This window comes from Ipomoea triloba, chromosome 15 (assembly GCF_003576645.1).
Source record: "Ipomoea triloba cultivar NCNSP0323 chromosome 15, ASM357664v1".
NCBI lineage: Eukaryota > Viridiplantae > Streptophyta > Magnoliopsida > Solanales > Convolvulaceae > Ipomoea > Ipomoea triloba.
The window spans coordinates 19461138-19470662 of NC_044930.1; positions in this window are offsets into that span (position 1 = coordinate 19461138).

Here is a 9525-nt window from a genome sequence, read left to right on the forward strand (position 1 = left end):
ACGTTACTTGGGGTAGCTTTTCAAAATAAGCTAGTAGTTTTTTAACTTTTTTCCATCTTTATACTTATTATTTTAAATAAATGACATCCTTTACCCCTCTCAATTAAAACCCCTTTGACATTTTCTTTTCATTTGGTTGTAATTTCAATTTGATATTTATATTTGAACATTAATTTTTGTATGAACTAATCTTATGAATTATAAATATTTTTTTTACTTTATATATTTTCAAATATATGTTCTTACTTTATATTTTATTTAAATATATTGATTTTATTATTTTATATTTTATTATGTAAACAAACCTATTTAAATTTAAAATTATTTAAATTGTATGAAGATGTCCTTTTTAGTCTTTTTACATTTATCAGCTTATCAAAAAACTAATTTTACCAAACACTTTTAAGCATAACAGCTAGCTTAACAACTCTTCAGATTTCAGCTTCGAGCTTATAGCTTTTCAGTTTTCAGCTACTTTTCAGCTAGGTTTGCCAAACGTAGCCATTATATTCCAATACCTATTTGTTTACAATTCCATTTATTTATTACCAATTATTACCAGAAGATATGTTATTATTACGTTAATGGTGAAAACATATGAATGGCAATCAAATGAATTACCAATTACCAATTACCAATTATTACCAATTACCAATAATAACTCTGCCTCTCTCTCTCTTTATGGCTATAAATACAAGAAGAAACCCAGTCAACCACCACCACCAATTTTAATCTCTCTTAGTTTTGTTGTTTTTCGTTTGTGAAAGCATCAATGTACATAGGAAGAACCACCCTTCTCCAAAAAAGTGTGACACGTTTTCTGTTTTTTTTTACTGTTCTTATCTTTATCTTTTTTTTTTGGGTTAAATTCATTGCAGGTTCTTATATTTTGCAATCACAAGCGCGGGAGTTAATTGTTGGTAGCTTCAATTGTCGAAAGGTAAGCTAAGTTGTCAAATAACTACAACTTTTATTCTAAGTATTAACTATTCTTTTTTAATTGATTTTTTTAAACTATTCGTTCATATTTGAAATCTTATATTTCTAGCTCTCTTGATTCTTTAATTATAAATGTAGATATTTGGAGCCTAATAAGCAATGTGATGCAAAGGATAATGGATCTGTTAAGAGATGTGAAAGTTGAGAAGCAATTAATAGAATATTTTCCTGTTGAAATCATTGTAATTTATGTTTTTGGGCATTAAAGATTTCAAATTTTAAATTTGTGTAATTTGTTTAAATATTAACATTTCATGGTTTTACATTACTTTGAATATGTAGTTGTTTTATTCGTTTATTCATACCATGTTCAGAGGTGAAATTATAGTTCAAAAAAAAGAATATTAAAAAATAATTAACTGAAAATTAAACGGCACGAAATTTAGGCCATTTGAAAAAGTAAATTAATATTAATATTTGATTGAAAATTGAAGAAAAAAAGGAATTGAATTTATTTTGACAATTAAATTATTAAAATTATATTAATCATATTAATATTTATGAAGGAAAAAAGAAAATGAATATATTAATATTTCATTGGAAATATAATTGACAATTATATTTTTATAATTATATTACTTATTAATTATATGGAAATGAATATTAAAATGTTTTTATGAATAAAAAAAATCTGTTATTAATATTATGTTACTAATTGGCACAGGAATTAGGCCAAATGAAAAAGAAGATTAATAATAAAAATTCACTATAAATATAACATACATTTCCCTATGCAAAAATTAGTAACCACCAAATGAAATATTAGCAAAAAAATATGAAGGAAAAAGAAATGGAAATGAATATATGAAGGAAAAATGAAATGAATATATTCATATTTCACTGGAAATATAATCGAAAACTATATTATAATTATAATTATATTAATTATTTAGAATGAGAAAAAAATAAATTTATTAATATTTCACTAAAAATATGTTCAACTGGCAAGGAATCTGTTATTAATATTTTCTTACTAATTGGCAAGGAATCAAGCCAATGAAAAAGGAATGGATGGAAAGCAATATTAATTCTTTTGATGAAGGAAAAAGGAAATGAATTATGAAAAATAAAATGAATATATTAATATTTCACTGGAAATATAACACAACTTTTCCCTACGAAAAAATTAGTAACCACCAAATGAATGATTAGAAAAAAAATTATAAAGGAAAAATGAATGTAAAATAATATTAATTCTTTTTATGAAGGAAAAAGGAAATAAATATATTCAAAAGGAAATGAAATATTAGGAAAAATGAAATCAACATATTAATATTTCACTAGAAATATAACACAGCTTTCTCTACAAACAAATTAGTAACCACCAATAAAATATTAGGAAAATATTATGAAGGAAAAAAGAATGGAAATGAATATTAATTTTAGATGTCGTTGATCAAATTAATTAGTACACGTGTGACATGAACACTGTAGAAGGTCGAACATAGTTAATATATAATAATAATAATAATAATAATAATAATAATAATAATAACTTTTGTATATACGAATTGATATTCCTATTAACGAAAAATAATTAATTTAGTGTAATTGACTAATAATAATTGCCTAATAATTATTATGGTAATTAAGCTAAATATTGGTCGTTGAATTTATTTTTATACTCCGTAATAATTAAAGTTAAATTATTTCTCATTTTTCCATATTTATTTTTGTAATAATATAATTACTTAAGTTATATTAAATATAGATCTTTTAAGATAATTGTAAACAAACACGTCATATATTATTCAATTAATTGAGTGATACTTTTGCACTAATCTTATAATTAAATAAATGTACATATCAATATTATATTTTTAAAAAACTAATTTTATCTTTAATTTTATTATCTAAATAAATAATACAAAAATTTATCCATGAATCAAATTTTCTCTCATTCAAACAAAGAAAACATCAGAAAACATAATCAATCCAACTAATTTCACAAAGAAAACATCAGAAAACATAATCAATCCAACTAATTTCATCAATTGCACTATATAATATTCGATGTTATCAACTAATTTCATCAATTGCACTATATAATATTCGATGTTATAAACTAATTTCATCAATTGCACTATATAATATTCGATGTTATAATTTATATAATGGTATATCGATCCAAATATTCTTAAAATATTATAACAAATTCATTTCGTGCAACGCACGGGCGAAAATACTAGTTAAGATAATATAAATTCACTTAAGTTTAATTCATATTTTTATAGTGGATAACTGAGGAGGTTTAGATGGATAACAATTTGCACTAGATGATATAAAATTGTGCACTGGAAGGTACAAAATTGCACACTGGAAGGCAATCCTTTAAACCTTAATGAGCATTAATTTAAACCTTAATGTGCATAAATTGTTTCCTTTAAAGTGGATAACAATTTACATTGTTAGGCACAAAAATGTGCACTAAGAGGTATAACTTTAAACCTTAATGTGCACTACTTAAAGAATTAAGGTGCGTAACTTTTAACCTTATAATGTGCATAACTTTAAACATTAAGCTACATAATTTTAAAGCTTTAAGTGCATAAATTTAAACTCTAAAGTAAATAAAAATGTCCATCGGAAGACTTAAGTGTGATGCCTTAAATATTGCATTTTTATCATGTTATGTGTGCTACCTTAAATATTATATTTTGTAGGTACGACATGGTTTTTGCACCCTTCATAGGAATTGATAACCACAAAAAAAAAAAGTATTACATTTGCTGTTGGATTGTTGATGAAAGAGGGCATTGATTCATATGTTCGATTATTTGAAAACTTTAAGAAGGTAATGGGTTCAAAGCCAAGGATAATTGTTACTAATCAAGATCCTGTTGGAAATAATTCTCGAAAACCCAAGAAAATAGAGAAAATAGAAAATCCACAATAAATAATAAATCCATGAAATTAACCTACGAAAGGTTAAAATAAACCTGGAAGGAGCTCGGGGACGAAGGTGGACGATCTTTGGGGTAGGTTGTAAGCACGAGTCGAGTTGCCTCTTTCCTTAAAACCTTATTTACCGCCTCCCGGGGTGCTGGAGCGTTGCGGTCTAGGTTTCCCAGGATAAAACATACTATGATCCCTGCGTTTGAACACACAAACTTGGGGCCTGACTAACGAGAACGTGGGATGAACACATGTGGCTAGAAAGAAAGGATGAGCAGAGTTTTGAGGTGGAAAATTCACTTTTGTAGAGTGATTTTTGTTTTGTGTTCTTGACACTATGTAAATCTGCTGCTCAACCTAGAAGAATATATAGGAGATGAAGGATTAATGGCATTTAACATGGCATTCATTTATGGTATTATAACCTCCTCCCATTAACAAGAATTAAATCTGCCACTAACTCTCCATTTAACCACCCACTAACAAGAGACTTAATTCTAGATGTTATGATCAAAATTAATAAGAATTAATTCTATAACATACTGAACTAATCTTCTGAATAGTCACGGTGGAAGGAGAATCGACGGACTAGATTATAGCCTGCGAGAGGTCACTTTAGTTACGTGTGGAATGCCGTCTGCGAGATATCGACTCTTAGCCGTGAGAGGTCGACCCATGCGAGCTTCGAGAGATCGACCAATGAGCGAGAGATTACCGCTATCGCGCGCTTCCATCCGCGAGAGATCACCTATCGCGGGCGCAACTCAGTCGCGAGACATCGGCATAAATGGAATTTTAAGTGGTCATTTTGTGGTATAAATATATGTGGGGTCCACATCCGATTTGGGTCAGGTCAATGTGGATTCGGGTTCTTCGTAGTTAGACGAAGAGATCGATATATTGTACAATCAAAATGGATAATGGGTGAATGAGAAATTGGTTCTCAAAGTAGACCCATTTGAGATGGAATTTGGGTGAGGAAAAAGTTTATGTAGCTTTTGTCCCACATTGGTTGGGAAAGAAGATTTGCCCCACTATTTATACAATGGTTCTTTTTTTGACTAATTAACTTGTATAGCATAGATGTTTTCTCTCGCACACAGGAGGGTGCAAATCAAATCCCAAAATGAATGTTTCTCGCGCGGCTGAAAGATTTCACCTACTGTGTCCGTTCTTAAGAGTTCCATATTACGGAATTAATGTGATTAAGTCCAATCTTTATTCTAGAGTTTACTTCGTTCTTAAGAGTGACTCTTGGCATTGGGTGTAAATATTTTGCTAGTGGGTGGAGGTTACAAACAGAGTTAAATGCCATGATTTAATGTTATTATCCTTTTTCTCTACTATATATTTCCAGGTTGAGCAGTTGATTTGTACAAGCAATACACTAAGCTACAAGCTCACAACACACAACAAAATACACTTGTTTTCTCCCTCAAACTCTGCTCATCCTTCGTTCTAGCCACCTGCAGTTTATCCCACGTTCTAGTTCGCCGGGTTCCAAGTTTGTGTCCTCAATCGCCGGAACCGTAGTACGTTTTATCCTTGGAAACCTAGACCGCAACGCTCCAGCACCCCGGGAGGCGATAAATAAGGTTTTAAGGACGGAGGTAACTTTCGTGCTTCCAACCAACCCAAGTTCGTCCACTTTTGTCCCCTTAGCGTTTCTAGGTTTATTTAACCTTTTGTAGGTTTATTTACCCTGCGTGGGTTTTTCTGTACTTTTTTCATTTTCTTTGTGATTTTCGAGAATATATTCCAACAGCTAGACATCGATTTTGCAAGTGGCACATTATGTGCAAAGTTGGTGAAAAGGTTGGTTCTACATTGAGTAAGAATGAGGTTTTTAGGAATAAACTAAAATCTATTGTGTTGAGCTCTTATTTAGAACCTGCTGATTTTTAGAGTAAATGGAAATTGCTCATGGAAGAATTTGACTTGGTTAATAATAATTGGTTTATCAAATGTTTGAGTTAAGACGATTTTGGATATCATCCTATTTTAGGAAGGCTTTTATGGGTAGTTTACTTAAGACTACATCATGCTCAGATGTGAAAATAGTGTGTTTGGTCGTTTTACTATCCTTCAATCTAGCCTTTTTGAGTTTCATATGCACTTCGAGCGTGCTTTGGACTCACAACGGCACACTCATGCAAAACTTACAACTGATAGTGAGGATTATATCCCAAATTTGAAGACACCTTTATCAATTGAAAAGCATCTCTCACTTGTGTATACAATTATTGTGTTCTATGATATTCAGACTGAGATATGTGCATCATGTTTCAATTGTAGAGTGTTGAATGCTCGGGAAGATGGTGGATATTGTATTATGAGATTAAGGATGGAGGGAAAAGAAAATTTAGTGTGGTGCACAATGTAGCTGGAAAAAAAAAAGTTGCTTGAAGTTGCAAAATGTTTGAGAAGGTTGAATTGTTGTGTAGTCACATTTTTGTGATTTTTAAGGATTTGAACTTTGAAAATATCCCTTTGAAATATGTGGTTAATCGATGAACTAAGGATATATCTTTAAAGCCTAGCTTCCGTATTTATGGTGTAATTTTTTTTTATCAATGTGCAAGTATGGACGAAAAGAAGGTGTTGTATGTTGAATAAATTGTGGGTTGATATACAATGTTGTATTAGTCTAACTAGACCACCTCCAAAATTCTAAAGCTGAAATCATAAAATAAAGGAGTAAAATCTAGATAATTTTAGGATTTTAAAAAAGTTTCAATGCGGAAGCAAAAAGAGAAATATTAAGACTTAGGGGTGCCTCGTCATACCTAGATCAAGTCTAAGCAAGGCTAGAGTCTAAAATCCATCATAGCAAAATGTCTAAAGTAAACATCATACATAAACTAAGCCTGAATAAATAATCATAGTCCCATCTAAGTCCATCAGTATTGAACCATACATAAAAGAAAATAATAATAGGTCAACAAAGCTAATCGCTCGCATTAGGAGTCTACTCCATACTTGAAAATATTAGTTAAAAACATTAGCGAACATAGCTAAGTAAGATCTCACTCAACCACGTAAAGCATAGACAGTTATATAGTTTTTAACAAAAAAATTTTAGAGTATAAGAATAAATCTTGACACATAACTGTCATTCAATCCTGTTAACAACTCTAAGAAGAGATTCTGACCAAGACACATATTCATGGTAGAGATAATAACAAGGGATTAAGGAAAGTTACACAATAAAACATTTTGCTACACGACTTCAACTCACAGAACTACTTGACAAAATACCATTTCAACTGGAATAGAATTATAAGGAAACATCACATGCTGACCCGAACTCATCACTCTATAACAGATTCATAATATATAAAGGTAAGTATAGGATTACTCTAAATCAAGATGAACATGACATAGCAAAACAAGGGAATTCTAAATCAACTCACAACGTATAGATATTCATGATTCTTCTCATTTATCAACATATTATATACAAAATCAATAGGATGTTCATATAATTTCTAAATACGATAATAAAGGCACAAGTGTGGAAGAACCAAGTTCATCCGCAGCCGTCAACATCAATCTCATCAACAATCGGCATAACTGTACCATTAATAATACTAGCAAGAAACAAATCTATAACCTTAAGTGTACACACCCCCTAATTGGGATTCCAAGCCCAACGGGTAGTTACTAGCTCTATTACCTAGGATATGTTTCTACCAGGTACTCCCTAAAAATATCATTAGGATCGCAACTCTTAGAACAAGTTGAACTGCAGCCCAAGAATCTCATCATATACACAAATAGGACCGCAACCCTAGATACTCAAATCCTCCAACACCGGCCAACCCGCAATATATAAATATATATATTTCAAATCAATTTATCTCAAGGCATGTTCTTTAAAGGTAGATAGTAGCATGTAGATATAGCTATGGGACACAAACCAAAATATATTATTTAACATTTTCAAGTACTAGGTGTAAAATCTTTCCAAGAATACACACACACACACACACACATATATATATATATATAAACATATAATTTTATTAGAACCTTCCAGTAATATAGACTCATTTGTACACAAAATTAGATGTTGAAAGGGTACATATTATGAGTGTTTAAATAAGTTTTAATCAGAAAAAACACCACTCATTTACAGAAAAGATCAACTCATAGTATTCGACACTAAATCAGATTTAAAACAGATTTCGTACTGGAATACAGGAAGAATATAAAACTGGAACGGAGAAGAACAACATCACAACTGGAAGGCCGAAGTGGCGGGCATGAGTGACCAGTCACTTGGGTCCTCACGAAGGAGACGATGAGGTGTAACGGGCATCCCCTGCCCGCCACACCTTCCCTAAATGGCCTAGAAGGCTGAAGTAATGGGCCTACACCGCCCTCAATACAATCCCTCAAGAACAACTTCAAAACACTATTTGATCGAAAAAACTACAGCAAATATTTTCCAGAATACAACAACCCTTCGAAACTTCACATACTATACCAAAATACATCAACAAGATTTCAAAGACATCAATAAGAATGCTATACAGCACAAGCTAAGATCAAGATGAATCACATTTCATAGATATTGCAACTAAAACATGCTCAGTAACAGAGAAAACATACACAGTAGCTTAGACATGGAAAAAGAGTGTTTTGGTGGAAATGGGCTTACCTTCTAGCTAGCAAAAACCAAGAAAAGTTTCCTCAGTAGCTCATCCTAGCATCTCCTCATCATCTTGATCAACTTACATCTCCAAAACCCAACACATACCAGGGAAATGTCTCAAAGAATGCAAGCTAAGGTAAGAAAATGAATGCAGAGGAATATGCTTACCAAATCTCCTTCCTGGGAAGCTAAAAGGAGGAATCTTTAAGAGAAAATGGTGGTGTTGAAATGAAGATCAGATTGAGAGTGTAGGGAAATGTGAGTGGTGAGTGGGAAGAGAGAGAGAGGTAGTCCATGGCAACCTTCTATTTATATACTCATGTGCATATACATATTATGTCTATATTAGGGTAGAAGATATTTTAATATAAGATTTAATGGGCTTAGGTTCTTACAAATTGTAATATATATAAGTTGGGCTAAGAAATTCAAGTCTTATATATCTATGTATAGAATTAATATAAGTCCATCATAGTCCTGAAATAAAATATTAGATATGGGCTAGTGTACATATATAAATCATGCTTTAAAAGTTTGGCTCTTATAATAAAATACTTTACTAAATATCCTTCGTTTTGAAAATGGGTTTAGTTGAAAATAATTGTATATCGAAAAAATACTTAATTAAAATAATTTCCGTGTCAGGATTTTACAGGGTGTTACACTTTACCCCCTTAAAAGGAGTTTCGTCCTCGAAGCTAAAAACATTTTGAAATGGATTTTGAAGGTCGAGAGGCAAAAAGGGTTTGGATAGAATTAATAGCATTCGAAAGAAAGAAATGCAATGGATGAAACTTGTTTTCAAATTCTAAGAATTCTACCTAGCCAAGTCCAAGTACTAGGGTATAGAGTCTACCCAATAAATAATTAATTTTCAAACTAATGATGTGCTAAAGTCTAACCCTTACCTTAACTAAACAGAGCTGGGTGTTGGTCCCAAGGGGATGGGGTACAAGTCTAGAAGGGGGGGGGGG